Genomic DNA, 16,563 nt, shown 5'->3' with positions numbered 1-16,563 from the left:
CTATGTGTCTCTCATGAATAAACAAATAAAATTTTTTAAAAAGAGGTTATGTTTAAATAACAAAGGAATAAAATTAAGAATATATATTTAAGGGGCACCTGGATGGCTCCGTTGCTTAAGCCTCTGCCTTCAGCTCATGTCATGATCCCAGTGTCCTGGGATGGAGCCCTGCATGAGGCTCTTTGTTCAGTGGGGAGCCTCCTTCTCCCTCTCCCTCTGCTCCCCACTCATGCTCTCTACCTCAAATAAACAAATAAAAATTTTTTTCAAAAAAAAGAATATATATTTAAGTTACAAAGGGATAAAAGTAAGAATATATATGTCTTAGTTGAACATTCATTTTAAAAATGTCTGAAAGGATACCCAACAAACAAATAAAAGTGGTTACCTCTGGGAGTGGGACAGGATCTGGGGCATGGGTAACCAGCTTTTCAGTGAATTTTTATACTATTTGATTTGAAAATCATGAGAATTATTAGCTATCTAAGTATTAAATAAAATTAATTTAAAAGTCATTAGGCGTAGTGTGAATTATATGTTTTTATCCACCAGCCTCTCTTTAACATTGGGAAAAAATGTGCCGTGTCACAGAACAATAATAGTACTACACGTACTTTCTTTTTGTAAAAAGGTCAAACTAAATTCCACATGCAAGGTATAATCATCTTAGCAGGTGTGATTCATCTGGTTATTTCAGGTACATAATCTTCCTTTTTTATTAATTAATCATACATTTGAGTGTCAAAAGGAATGACAACTTCTAAGGAAATGATGTATTTACCCATAGCCCTTTTTAAGTGCTCTTTTATTAGACTTTAGGCCAAGATGGGTTGACTTTGAAAGCATGAAGCTAAGCCTAGCCCCTAGCTAATGAAAGGGCAGCATCTACAAGTTCAACACCGCTGTTCTCAAACCTCAGTCCTTAAGTGGAAACCAAGAGTCACCCACTTATCATGTCAGCCTCAAGAAGACATCCAACTCATCCCACAGAGAGCCACCTAGCAAAAATCTAAAGTAGGGTCATGGTTGGTACTGGATGAACAAGGTCATGTGTGGTCTAGGAAATTGCAGATTTGCTCTGGTTTCACATCTGTGACACATTCTTTGGAAAAGTGAATTTAAACAGACTGTGACCTATTTTGAAGTAAAAACATAGCTTGAAGGCAATTCAAATCTTCATGTCTCTTTGTCTTCTTGTAGACAACCTACCTCGTAAATAAATTTCAATTCTTCCCAGTATTCTAAGCACTATATAGATTGTGATGCAGAAAGTTTGAAAGTCCACTAATTTCATCTACAAGACCCAGAACAGTAGTGGCGTTACTCAAGTTGACAGTCTTCACTATATTGGGATATACAGTAGTCTCCTGGCAGTAGAATTTGCTAGGATTTTATATAGTCTTGAATATGTGGTTATTCATGATATGTACAATAATATGTACTCCAGAGAACTGTTGGAAGATTGAGAGAGAAAATACACTACATAAAGCACTTGGCATAAATTGGATTCATTCACTTATTTCCAGACTAGTGAACAGAATCAATTTGGTTGGCCATAATGAAACCAACCCAATCTTCCTATCTTTTACATAGTAATTAAGTCATTATTTAAGAACTTGGAGAATTCTTAACTTGAATTTAAACCTCAGTCCTATAATGACTTAAAACTTGCATTTTCTTAACATTTCCATGAGAATTTATAGTAATGAATTTTCGCCAAATGATTTTGGGTAGTAACTTCTAGTCTGGACACAAGCACTATTAACCCTACAAATGACAAACAGTAGTGTGACAAATATCAATTTGAATGTAGCATATTTAGCTCCAATGAGCTCATTCACACATCATCAGATGAACTCTGTGGGCAGGGAAGTGCAGAAAATATCCTCATTTCTAATGGTAGCATTAAAAAGTAAACTTTAAAAAAAAGAAAAAAGAAAAGTTTGTTTAATGATCAATATTATAAAAGAAGATTTTGCTCCGTGTTCATTCATTCATTTAATCAACATTCATCAAACATAAAACACATATTGAACATTCTCATGTCCCATGAACAATGCTGAGTACCTAGAATATAGTGTTGAACAGGATGAGTGCCTAGACTGCCAATGACTATCAAGTGTCACACTGAGGTTCTGACTAGTCCAAAAAGAATCTGCCAAGGGACTTTCAGCTGAGCATCTGGTTTTTGCTAGCTTTTCTATAGAAAGCACAGCTATAATCTGGCTGTAGTGGCTTAGAGTTAAGGTGCAGATGTTCAAGTTCAATTGTGAATTAAGGCATGGCAAAAACTAGTCCATGTTTCTGGTTATTGAGCCCTGGTCTTCTGCAGCTACATAGTAATTGTCTTAGCTTGAGCTTCCATAACAAAATAGTATAGATTAAGTGACTTAGCTAGCAGTTTACTTCTCACAGTTCTGGAGACTTGAAAGTCCAAAATCAAGGTGTCAGCAGGGTTGGTGCCTGGTGGGAGCTCTCTCCTTGGGTTGCAGGTGGCCCCTTTCTCATTATATCCTCACATGACCTTTCCTCAGTCATGACAGGACTGAAGAGGAGGGATGGGGAGAGTAATGCAAGCTCTCTAGCCTCTTATCAGGGCATTAATCTCATCATGAGGGCTTTACCCTCACGATCCTATCTAGACCTAATTAGTTTTCAAAGCCCTCATCTCAAATACCATTACACTGTGGGGGAGGGCTAAGGCTTCAACACATGTATTTGGGGTGGAGGAAGTCACATTTCAACCCATAGCAGTGACCAAGGGACTCACTCAGTCCCAGGACTCTCGGATCACACCCTGAGCTGAAGGCAGATGCTCAACCACTGAGCTACCCAGGCATCCCTATGTAGTAAATTTAGATAGCAAAGAGAGTATGCCTTAGAGTACACCAATGCTTAAAATCCAAGGAGATAACCAGAATAGAGCTGGAGATCAGTGTCAAAAGAGCTAGAAAGAGAACCAAGAGAGGAAGTGATAGTATTAGGAGCATGTGAGTAAACAGTTCAAAGAAGGAAAGAACTCCCAGTCATGTCAAATGCTGGTTTTGTTCAAATAATATAAGGATGGAAAATTGAACAGTTTTTGTCCACGTGGCAATCGCTGATGGCTTTGACAATATTCAGAGTTCGGGAAGGAAACTTGAAGAGGGTGGATTCAAAAAAGAATGAAAGGGGGCAGATAAGTGGATACAATGATTTTAGGCAGGTCTTCTGAGGACATTTCTATATACAGGACTGAGGCAGTAGCTGGAGAGGCAATTTTATTAGAACATTTTTGTGTGATCTCTGATCATAATCCAGCAGCCTGGAAAAACTGATGAAGCAATAAGGGGACAGTTGCAGGAACAACATCATGGAAGAGTAAAGAAGGAATAAGATATTTTGCATCAAGGCAGGGAGCCTTAGCTGGGGGCAAGGACAATCTATCCATTCAACTGGGAGTGAATTTGTAGTCTATGGATAGAGTTATAAGTAGCTAAGAAGATGTATGGTGGTATTATGTGGAAGTATTATAAATATGCCTATCTTCTCAATAAAAATGAGGGATGCAGAGTCCTCCACACAGGATGAAGAGGCCTAAGGTATTAGATGTTTGGGACAAGAGAAGGAAAGAAAAATAGCGATCTATTAGACTGGAGAGTGAATTAACTAGGAAAATATGGATTTGTCTCCACGAGGACTGCCTTGACATTAATGGTCATAAATGTAACGTGAGAACAGTCAACATCATTGCGCATTTTTCTTCAGGCACATTCAGCTGCCCAGATGCAGACACAGGGGAGATGATGCTGGATTAAATCAAAATTCAGTTTTACCAAGTCAATACAAAAAGTCAATAGTGTAAATCAGGGAGTAAGCCTAACAATTAACAATGGTATCCAAGCTGGCAAAGAGGGAATGAATGACATAAAAAATAAAAAGGATAGTAAATGGGTGTGATTTTTAAAAAAATGTATTGGAGCTGAAACAGTTCAGCAGAGGAGAAACTGAATCCTTGAAAGGAAACATAACTTGCCAAAATCAACCTGAAATAAAAATTAGGCATAATATACAATTGACCCTTGAACAACATGGATTTGAACTGTGCAAATCCACTTATATGTGGATTTTTTCAAGAAGTACTGCTGACATTTTTGTACATTTAAAACTTCTTTTCTTTTAATTTGGTGAGCACCTTGAAGACAGGAACTGTTTATTGGAGGCTGATTCACCTAGTAGGAGACAATTGAAGCAGAAAATACTAGCTTTATTTATTTATTTATTTATTTATTTATTTATTTATTTATTTATTTTAAACACTAGTTTTAAAGTCAGACGGATTTGGGATTAAGACTGTTTTGCCACTTACTCGCTGTGAATTTGGAGACTCAATTTCCTTATCTGTTAAAGGAGGAAAATACTTCCCACATAGACTGTGGTGAGAATAATAGGTAATATAAGCAAAGTCTCTAGACTATTAAGTAGCACATAATTGTTATTCTTTTAACAATTTTTACTATTATTGCTATTCTTGATAACTGTATCCTTAAAACAATTAACCAAGTACTTTAAGGGACCACAGTAAGGGCCCACTTCACTTAGCAGTATAACATATTCCTATTCCATAATGATATATTGCTATACCAAATATCTATGCATAACTTCTTTTTTTAAAGATTTTATTTATTTATTCATGAGAGACAGAGAGACAGAGAGAGAGAGAGAGAGAGAGGCAGAGACACAGGCAGAGGGAGAAGCAGGCTCCATGCAGGGAGCCTGACGTGGGACTCAATCCCAGGTCTCCAGGATCACACCCTGGGCTAAAGGCAGTGCTAAATCGCTGAGCCACCTGGGCTGCCCTATGCATAACTTCTACTATTGTCTCCAGTACTATATTTTTCAAAAGTTTAGAAAATTTGTATTCTTATACAAATATAAAGTAAGCATGTTTAAATATTTTATTTAATTCAATTAATAAGGGAACTAGTGAAAAATCCACAAAGTAATCTCAGTTCCTACCAAATTGTAAAATAATATGGTCAAAAGAAGGTCAAGCCCAACACTATACTGAAAGTACACTAAGTAATCTCTCTTGCCTATTCCCAAATTTAGGGTAATTCTTCTAATAGTCTCCCCTTTGGGGATTATAAATAAACTCCAAATAACATTCATGAGCACAAAATAGCTGGGCTCATTAACTTTGGTCTGATTGTTTACATAGGTGCAAAAAAGAATGTCAATAGCCACATGGCCTCCTTGAGTTTACTCTGCCAATCTAAAGCTGCACAGTTTTGAGCAACTAAATATGAGATAACTGACTTCTGTCTGGAGATTTTTGTAAGGAATCTTGTATTGAATTCTTAAAAGTCTCCTATTTTCCTTTTTACCCTGAGACTAGGAAGCCAAGATTGAGATAACCTCCCTCTCTCCAGATTTTATCTGCAGTACCTATAAATTTGGGAGAATATATATATTTTTGAAGGTTTTCAAAAATTGCTAAGGAGTGGCCTGACACGGAGTATCCTTTTTTTTTAATCACCTCTGAGATTGGAATTCTCTAGTCCAGATACCAACCCAGTTTTCTTAGGAGGCCTATGAACACATTGGATTCTCATATAAGATTGATCCTTGGTCCTTATTTGTGAGTTTATTGTACTTGATAAAATGAGATTTGTCAAGTACAGCATGCAGGCATGGCCTTGGTTGCATAACTGAATTGTTCAATCATATGCTGATAGAAAAGAACAAAGGTTATTATTGAATATATAAACAATACATATTGCCATTGAAAAGTCAGAAGATGGGGGCACCTGAGTGGCTCAGTTGGTTAAGTGTCCAATACTTGGTTTCAGCTCAGGTCATGAGCTCAGAATCGTGAGATTGAGCCCTGAGTCAGGCTCCACACTGGGCATGGAGCCTGCTTAAGATTCTCTCTTTCCCTTTGCCCCTCCCCCTGTCTAAATAAATAAACAAATTTTTAAAAAGAGGGAAAAAAAAGAAAAGTAAGAAGACTAGTAAAAGTTTTTTTCTGAATTCTGAGGGGTATCAAATACTATTCAAAAACATTTCATTTCAGTTTATAAAAGCATAGTTTCCCAAATGGGTTAGAAATAAGCTTCTAAGGAGAGAAAAAGGACTTCTTCATATATACATTTAAAAAGAGAATGTTAAAGGTACTATCAGCAATAATCCAAACAAACACCGATTCAGTTTCCTTCTTCAGGCCTATGGTGTTGATCTGGATGTTTTGTCAGCAGTCAGCTTTCAGATGTACATCGACTTCCAGACTGGAAAAAGTCTTAAAGATATTGACTCAGTCTGAAAATTATCTAACCGAAATAAGCTTGGAGGCCTGTACACAACAGTTTATTTTTTTACACACCAATTATTAAGACTATTTGATACAGTCCTTTCTGCAAGGCTCTAAGTCTGTCCATATATGTTGAAGACACATATTGTAGCCTGTAGCTTATATAGTAGGATCTTTAAGCAAGTATCTAAAGAAAGCAAAAACCTATTTGAGAATGAAACTGAGTGATTGTAGTTATTTTAATCCAAGGACCAATAATATTAGAATGGAGGAGAGTAATAATTTTCTATTATGTGCAGTACATTGTTATCTTCTAAGAAGCTGATCAATGAATGTTTCCCTTAAGGTTAGGAACACATTATGGATCACTAAAGCATTGAAAAATCTCAAGGGCCTTCCCATAGAAGTACACAAGGTGTGAAATATCTTTAAGGATATCATGTTTCCTATACAAACTTAACCTAAGAAAGACTAAGCATATTTTCTGATTTGACAATTCTCCCCGTGCAACTCTTACACTAGTATTCAACTAATTAAGAAATGTGGAACATATCAAACAACCCTAATTATTTTTAGCACTCTTATTTTTATAAGCACAATAAGAAACTTTTGGAAATTTCCAAGGGCTTTATGAGAAAATCCAAAACCAATTTGAGGTACAAAAAAAAAATCTCAAATTTTTTTTTTCTTAATTTAGAACCAATCTTGAGAAAGAAAAAGCAAAAAACAAAACAAACAAAAAACTGTAAAAAGAGGGGCACCTGGGTGGCTCAGTGATTGAGCATCTGCCTTTGGCTCAGGGCAAGATCCAGGGGTCCTGGGATGGAGTTCCGCATTAGGCTCCCTGCAGGGTGCCTGCCTCTCCCTCTGTCTTTGTCTCTTCCTGTCTCTGTGTCTCTCATAAATGAATAAATAAAATCTTAAAAAAAAAAAAAAAACTGGGACACCTGGGTGACTCAGCGTTGAGCATCTGCCCTCGGCTCAGGGCATGATCCTGCTGTCCCAGGATCGAGTCCCACATTGGGCTCCCTGCATGGAGCCTGCTTCTCCCTCTGCCTGTGTCTCTGCCTCTCTCTGTGTATCTCTCATGAATAAATAAATAAATAAATAATATTTTTTTAAAAACTGTAAAAAGATATGGTTGATTAAGATTGAATCATGGGTGGCCGAAATGAATGAGGGTGGCTAAAGCTTCTAGTTATAAAATAACTCCTCAGGTTTTGTATTTTACTAAGCTTTCTCACATTCTAAAATGGAATGAGTGTTTATTTTAGGACAAAAGTACTCTCATTATTCCTTAAAAAAAAAAATCATGTACTCAGTTGTATTTCTCCTAAGATAGCCTCAGCCACCCATATTAAGTATAACTTTTAATTAAAGTAGAAACTTCTGTATTGCAGAGAAAACCAAAAGGTAGGAATTGGTAACAGTCTATCATTTACAAGTCTCTTAGATAACAAGCAAATCTCATGAATACACATAGTTCAATAAACTGCAGACACACACCTCTTTTTTGATCCCTTTCATGTTTTCTTAAAGAAGCTAAAATGGCCATTTTCATTAATATAACCCAAATATATATCCACCCTGTAGAGTATATAAAAATAAGAAACAATAGTTTATAAATTATGCTTAAAATTATGCTTAGTAATCAATGTTTCAGAATTCTACGTTAATTATAAATTCTCCAACTATTCAAAGGTAATTAAAAAATAATTCAGTTTGGGGGATCCTTGGGTGGTGCAGCGGTTTGGCGCCTGCCTTTGGCCCAGGGCAAGATCCTGGAGATCCGGGATCGAATCCCACGTCGGGCTCCCGGTGCATGGAGCCTGCTTCTCCCTCTGCCTATGTCACTGCCTCTCTCACTCTCTCTCTCTGTGACTATCATAAATTAAAAAAATAAAAATAAATTAAAATTTTAAATAAATAAATAAATCTTTAAAAAAATAATTCAGTTTGACATAAATACAAGTATTTAAGTTACCTAAAAATCTTGGAACCTGTAAGTTGACACACTATAAACCATGATTATTGTTAGAAAAATGTTTGTTGGAGGGCAGCCCCGGTGGCGCAGCAGTTTAGTGCCGCCTTCAGCCCGGGGTGTGATCCTGGAAACCCAGGATCAAGTCCTGCGTCGGGCTCACTGCATGGAGCCTGCTTCTCTCTCTGCCTATGTTTCTGCCTCTCTTTCACTCTCTCTGAATAAATAAATAAATAAATAAATAAATAAATAAATAAATAAATAAATAAATATTTTTTTAAAAAAAGAAAAATGTTTGTTGGAATTATGATTCAATTCAGCCAAACAAAAACTTTCATTATTCACAATATTAAACAGTATATAGGACTAATGTTAACTCATTTGATCAAAAAATCAATACATGAAGTTTTGAAAATTTAGCTTAACTAGTCTTTTCATTAGGAAACATTGCCTCAAAAAAAAAAATAGGAAACATTGCCTCAAACCTTTTTTTTTAAGCTATGCTTACTTCAAACTCCATAATGATTCATTCAAGAAAAAGACAAAGAGCTATTATTACTTTTTTAAACAAAAATCACTAAACCAGTCTAATTTGTCCAAATATTCATCATAATTATGTAAACTAAAGTTCTTATCCAAAAATTTTTCTAAGCTAGCAGCTTATATAAAAAGGATTTTATTTTTCCTTAAGGGTCTAGCACATTTACAATAATTATAAGTTTGGAGTCTTCATATTTGTGAATTTGGTGACTGTTCTATTTTTTTTTTTTTTTGGTAACTGTTCTATTTTATAAGCACTTATTTATCTCATCAAATGAACAGAACAAAGTTCCTGTAATTGAAGAGACAATATTCTATTAACACTTTCCACAGCAAAATACTTTTCTGTTCTGCACACAGAAATGTGGAGTTTTTAGTTTATTTTATGACTCCATCACAGGTCAGATGTAAACATAAAAAATACAAAAATTCACTCATCTAGCTCTCATACAGCTATTTTTCTCCCTAAAGGGCATGAAATTCTTACTCAATTTGAGCTCACAAAAAGACACAAGCAAAAAAGACTAACTAGATTCTGGTTTCTCTTACCCAGCAGAGAATAGATATGCCATCAGCCTCTTGCAGCAATCACTAAAGCCAAACATATAAAAAATCATATCATAAAGCCAAACACACAATTTTAAGCAATACCCACAGGGAGTAATTTACCAACCAGGACAGAACTGGGGTACAGGGTGGGAGGGGAATGGGAAATGAAACTAGATGAAAAAACTAGAGAATCAGAAAATTTAAAGTTGTCTTATCACTTGGAATTCACTCAGGGAGCCAAGGGAAAAATGTTTCTGGGCTTAATAGCCCATGAAATAGGTAGGTAGGTAGGTAGGTAGATAGATAGATAGATAGATAGATAGATAGATAGATAGATAGATAGATAGACAAACGGACATCTGGCAATACAGTTTACTTCTTTCTTAATTGGACACCTTGGTAGATGAACTGTCAAATTTTTAATGTCTAATTCTCAAAAGATTAAAAATCACAACATGATACAAATACAAAACAAACATGTATCAAAGATTTTATTTAATTCATTAAATAATGAGAAGGATATTGAAGATATTAAAACAGGCCCAAGAATATTTTAGGAGCAAGATGCATACAGGGAATTTAATCAAAGAATGTCAGGGAAAGGAGAACCTGGGTAGTTCAAGTGGTTTTCATCTGCCTTTAGCTCAAGTCATGATCTCTGGGTTCTGGGATCCAGCCCCACTTTGAACTCCCTGCTCAGGGATGTCTGATTCTTCCTCCCCTTCTCCCTCTGCCTCTCTCCTTCCCTAGTGCTCTCTCTCTCAAATGAACAAATAAAATCTTTAAAAAAAAAGAATGTCAGGAGAAGAGAGCTGGCTTACATACAAAAGTGCTTAATGTCTTACAGGGCAATAGATAGTAAGCTTTGCTGTATCCATTTTACCCGACAAAAATCTATAACTTAACTTCTGCTCCCATTGAGTTGTACAGTACCCTAGCCTAGCCCATTAAAAAACTCAATCAGCATGACCCTGACAGAGCTCGCCATAATCTCTTTGCCTATTTCCAAGTTTTAGATAATTTAGAATCCATTTTCTATTATGATAGCTACCCCTTTTCCTTTGCATCAAATTAGTAAGTGTAACAAGTCTTTTCTCCATCCAGACTCAGTCTTTGAGTTTTATGATTTTCCACCTTGACTCTTTCTCCAGTAACTGGGTTCCCATCACCAAATCCCCAACTCATCCCTTCATCTGAGGTTGGAGCCAGGCTGTGGAGGAGACCTTTTCATCTTATCTTGTCCTCCTGGCCTTAGCTCTCGCTGGGGGACAAGCGATGGTAGTGAATGGAAACAATAAGGAGCTAGAAGGAGCTAGAAGTGGGGCAGGTCTAGTGTCTAATATGTACACTAATCATACCTCAAGAAGAGAATCAACTCCCTGTGAGAGGAATATCACAGAGAGGGGCAAGACTTCTCAGTTATTTACAATTTCAGGACTTAGAAACAGGAAACCCCATGAGAAAAGTCAGAGTTATCTATCATGAAACACAGGATCCTCCTGCTTCCTCCTCATTACTCTCACGTACCCAGAACCTGTCTCCTTAACTTTTACTCTGGTCCACACACCAACTTACAGCCTTTCTTCTGGGAAACATCTAAGCTGTCTCTAACATACTAATGCTTATTATTTTTTTTACCCAGTTAAGTTTTAGGTATAGTGATTGACTAAGCTCAATTCTCCAGGTAGGGGTATTCAGAGCTTAATGACAAACACCCTGGAGTATGTTGGGTAGGCATTTGCCCATCTTTTCTTTATTCTGCAAAGTAATGATGTCTTGGAGGAATGAACAGGAACAACTCTGTTAGATTAAAATCTTATTATAATAAGCCATTGGGAGCATGAATGTACAGAGGTAATACATTTTCAGATTCCTTTTAACTATTGTCAGAAACAGTTTAGAGATTATTAACATGGGAAGAATATTAAAAATATAATTTGTTTCTACTATTTTATTGCCTTAGTTTATATTCTGTTGTTTTGCTAAGTTTGGGTGCTTTGTGATGTTTGTCTGAAGTCAGTAAAATCCTTTGCTCTCTTGGGAATTACACAGCCAAAAAAGCTTAGGAGAAAATTATCTTATGCATGTTTCTATGAATTTGTTCCAAGGACCTTTATAAGGAGTGATTTCAGAAACAGCCTTTAAGGGTAGGGTCGGAACATGATAGAGAAGAGAAAAAGAAAAGAGAGGTGTGTTTTGAAATATTGCCTAGGTGATTCCAATATTCTTATATAGTTTCCTGTTGAGAACTGCCACTGGTTTGAAATGATGGGTTCAGAATAGATAAATTAGGTTTGGAATTTAAGGAGTAGACCTACAAAAACCAATTTAAAAGAAGCAACTCTGGAAGCACAGATACCCAACAGGCCAATAAAAAAGAGTTAAAGAGATGATTGGTGAGTTCAGAAATCAAGACTTGTAGTCTTCCCTCTGCTCTCAAGAGAAGATATTGGTAAGGTTTTTTCCTTTTATGATACATTGGGTTTTTCAGTGGGAAAAGCAAGATAATTATGTGATGCCTTTCAGAATTTATTTGTAAGAATTCCCATTTTAAACAGAAGTCAAAATTTCTGACTCCCTCGTACTTGGGTCTTCCAATGAAATACACTGCTTATTGATGCTTTTATAACAGGCCAATTCACACAGTAAGATTCCGGTCTTCTGAAAATACACCACTGCTCAAATACCTTTTAATTTTCATCACCTCTTTATGGAACATTCTTGGTTCTTTAAAAGCAATTAATTCCTGTTGAATGCCTAGATGATTTATATGTATGCTTACCCAACCTTTTTCAGAGTTTCTAAATAGTAATATATTAACGTCTCTATTTTTTTAAAAGGGGTGAGCTTTCCCAGCAGGATGGCAGGATAATTTTGAGCATGCAGTACTGAATGCTATTGTATGAAATAGAAAAGAGAGACAGAATGTGGCTCATACCATGGGTATAGCACAGCGGCGGGTCACAACCTCTGAGCATAAAGAATGAGCAAATCAGAAGGGGAAACACTTCTCAAATCCATAGAGCTTTCTTCATATTTTTTGAGGTTGTATAGCATCTATTTTCCTCTATAACAATCGATCCTTTTCTGTAAGATGGCTTCTTGATTCTGGCATTCAGAGTTGGTTTTCCACATAGGGGACAAAAGAAAGCCAGGCGGATTCCCAGGTGGTGGTATTTGAGAGGCAGTGTGGTGTAGTGGAGAGAGGTCGGGAGAGAAAGACCAAGACATAGGTACTGTCTCCACTGAGTATCTTTGGCCCAAATATGTAATCTCTTTACATATCTGGCCCAAATGGCCGAAATATGTAATATAGAAGCTTAGTTTCCTTTTCTGAGGAATAAAATACTTTCTTATCTACTTCACATCATTTTTCAACGCTCAAGGGAGAAAACCCATGTGATAACACAAGTAAACTGTAAAGCACCACATTTTAATTTGCTATATAAATACAAAGAATATAAGGAATTTCAAGTATGAAGGGATCAAAAGATTCCCTGATCAAAACATATCTCTCAAAAGAGCCCAGTTACAACTTTTCAGCATTATTTTCTTTCCTGAATTGCTTTGAAACCTGGAACATAACCTATTAGCTTCCCAGATCATCAGTAGTTCTTTCAGTGGTTTATTAAGCATATCTGTTGGTTATCTATTTTGAAACCACGCTCAACTAAAGATTTGTGTTGATTCCTTTGTGGGTGGCAGTCTCTGCTCTAAGGGGCTGGATCACATCTGAGTCAAGTGTCTCTGGCCAGCCTACATGGACAGATCCAGCCACTGAAGAGCCACTAGGTCATGTTCTGGGTATATTAACAACTTTTCGCAGTGTTTCCAATTGGTCAATGAAACAAGATAGTCTTTTTTTTTTTTTTAGGATTTTATTTATTTATTTATTCATGAGAGACACAGAGAGGGAAAGAGAGAGAGAGAGAGGCAGAGACACAGGCAGAGGGAGAAGCAGGCTCCATGAAGGGAGCCTGATGTGGGACTAGATCCCGGGTCTCCAGGACCAGGTCCCAGGCCGAAGGTGGTGCTAAACTGTTGAGCCACTGGGGCTGCCCAATAGGTTTTTTTTGTTTTTTGTTTTTGTTTTTGTTTTGCCAAAATTAAACTGCTCCTTTTAAAATGGCCACAGTGAAAATAAAATAAGATAAAATGGCTATAGTGATTCACTCATGTCTTGTTATGCATTGGCTTTACGATCTGCCCTATGTTCAATCCACAGCCTCATCAAACTGTGTCACCATGTTTACCTTTGTCTACAAAATGGGAGTAATCATTAGGTCACCTTAAGAAGACTCGACTGAAGAAAGAAGAGCAGGTAGGATCAATGTGATGTATAGACAAGGCTCAGGAGTAACACACATTGATTGCTTCCACCAAGACTGTGGCTACTGCCTTCTGCACCAAGCCATGATCTGGGCCATGTGGGGCTCGTGGACTTGCCCATTCAATGCAAGGACATAAACATACTTAACTGAGGACATAAACAACTCACTTAACCTCACTGAGCCTCTATTTCCCCATTCATCAAATCATCATAATGGTGTCCACCTCATCAGATTATAGTGAGGATTAAATGCTTTATCACATGTAAAAGGCTTAGTATGTTAATAACACATAATCAATGATCATTATGGATTTCCCATCTCTACCCTTGATTTACTTTCAGTATGATATTGAGATGTGATTCATTGTGTAAATACTACTGCTGACTGTGTTGTCTGAATACTGTTCTTGGGGTTGAATCCTTCCCCTAGAGACTTCCTTCTTCAAGCCCCAGGTTATCATCCATAAAAATGATGTGATAATAAAATAATGATTCCAATTTCAAAGGGTTTCAATTTGAAATTCAAACAATTTCAAATTGTTCTGACAATTTAAATGAATTAACATGAGAAATATCTTTATTCCTCTGTTACTGATGAAGCTATAATCACATGCCAGGAAAATATGTTTTCTTTAGCTTTAGAATATGAGACTGATGAAGACTTTACTTTTGTCCCCATTTTCAACAAAAGAAGTTAAAACATTGGCAGTGAAAACATTCTAATATGGAATACTATGCCTTTTAAACTTTTCTAAAGTGAACTTGATTCCATTTTGATAGAATGATCACGTGTTCTTTTACTATAAAGGATTTTAAGATTCATATCACTTTACCACAAAGAAAATGGTTTTATATCATTATCTAGGAGTAGCTTTTGTAAGACAGTACAGCTACAGATTAGCAATTCTCAAACTGAAAATTAATTTTTATTTTTTGGTCTCTTTTTTCTAAAGTTCTATCGAACAAACAACCCTACTAATTTAACACATACACACATTTTATAAAGTTTTGGTCTAAAGGATATAAGGACCTAGGATTATGCAGACTCCAAAATACTGGGATTTAAAAGAAAAAAAATGGGATAGAACTCATTATTTTTAGAATTCTGGTGTATATATATAAGGAAACAAAAGTAAAAGAAGACCATCATCCCATATCAAACAATTCATTTCGTTTCATTCATTAAATTAATGACTACTGAGTGCTTACTATGTGCCAGGCATTATGTGAGACTCTGAATTTGTCCCAGTTCTAATGGAGGTTACCCTCTCACCAGAGACAAACTTTAAACAAATAATTATTTGCCCTTATGTTAACTGTGAGAAAAGAGAAGTGCCATTCTGCAAATATGTATAATAGGGAGATCCTAACCAGTCGTGGGGGTCAAATAAATACTGAAGGTATTAGCTGAGTCTTGGGGGTCCAAGGAAGTTGGTTAAGCATTTTAAAAATTGTTTGGGCTATTTTATTCATTTTTAGACTGTCCAATCATTTTCTTTGCACACTTTTAATTGAAATTGCATCACTTTTAAAAGGGAAGTATTAATTTTAGATGGTGTTTTTCTCTGGCAAGTCTTAGAACACTAGTTAAATGCTGTCTTTGCAGTGGTTACTTTTACATAGCATTGTCCCCTTTTCCCTGATTTCTCACTTCATATTCTGGTAATAGACTCTCCCTTCCTGGCCCCAGGTGTGGGCATATGACCATTAGTGGGCTGATATTGTACCCAACCACCTGGTCCAAACTTAGGCACATCCTTTGACCAGGTAGGTTCCCTGCAATTAACAGAAGTTGTTTGGGAAAGGTTTGCTTTCTACTCCAGAGATAAATCTGTAAGGACCAGAGATCCCCACAGCTATAGTTGTATGCTTGTGGGCACAAAATTAATGTGCAGGACGAAATAGAGGTTTTTGCACAGAAATGGAGAAAGGGGTGCAAGAGTGAGGCCTAGGGAGGGACAAGGGAGATAGCAATTAAGTCCTTGCTGCAGTTACCCCTGAGGCCTGCCAAAGGTCCAGCCAGCCCACCCTATTGTTTAGGTGAGCCAAGGGGATCCCCATAAATCAATCTTAGGAGGTTTTGAACACCCATTAGCAAAAGGGTGGAGTGCATTGTTGAATATATTAATAATATTTTCTTATTTTAGTACCTGACACATAGTAAGAAACTACTATTTATTGAATGAATGATTAAAGGAACAAAATCATTAAAATAGTATACAGCAAACACAGAATTTTGTTGTTGATGCTGTGTTTTGGTTTGGTTTGGTTTTTGCAACCCTGAAAAATCCAAAACTGGTGTCTGGATAGCTTCAGAAAAGCTAGACAAGAACTGGCTCAGAAATAGCAAGTGCATCAAAGCTGTGTTTTAATTTGATTTCCAGAGAGGAGATATGTTTGAACTTACATTTATTTAATAAATGTCCTATCATAATGTTTCTTCTGGAAGCCTTCTTCCTGGTGGCTTCTTTTATTTATTTTTTCCATCCCATGTATTGATGTATTAGTAAACTCCATTTCCCTTCTTCCTGTTGGGTGAGCCAGCTACTAAGGGGCACCATGAGGGAGTGAAAATGAGGAACAAGAAGAACGACCATTTCCCCCTTTCTGAGAGTGTATTTTTGCTGCTCTCTGTGATCAGTTATCATTATAAATGAGAGTAGTCATATGAATGTAAAAGAGGAGGAAGACGAATAACAGTATGTCCTCTACTACATGGTTAAAAATGGGCATATAAGGAGTAAATGGGGCCAGTAGAAATGTGCGAGCAGAAATAAAATTTTCTTTACCACCTTTATTTTTTTTTTTTTAATTTTTTTTTTTTATTTATTTATGATAGTCACACAGAGAGAAAGAGAGAGAGGCAGAGACACA

This window comes from Canis lupus, chromosome 3, assembly GCF_048164855.1.
Source record: "Canis lupus baileyi chromosome 3, mCanLup2.hap1, whole genome shotgun sequence".
Lineage (NCBI taxonomy): Eukaryota > Metazoa > Chordata > Mammalia > Carnivora > Canidae > Canis > Canis lupus.
Note: the sequence above shows the minus strand (reverse complement) of the source record.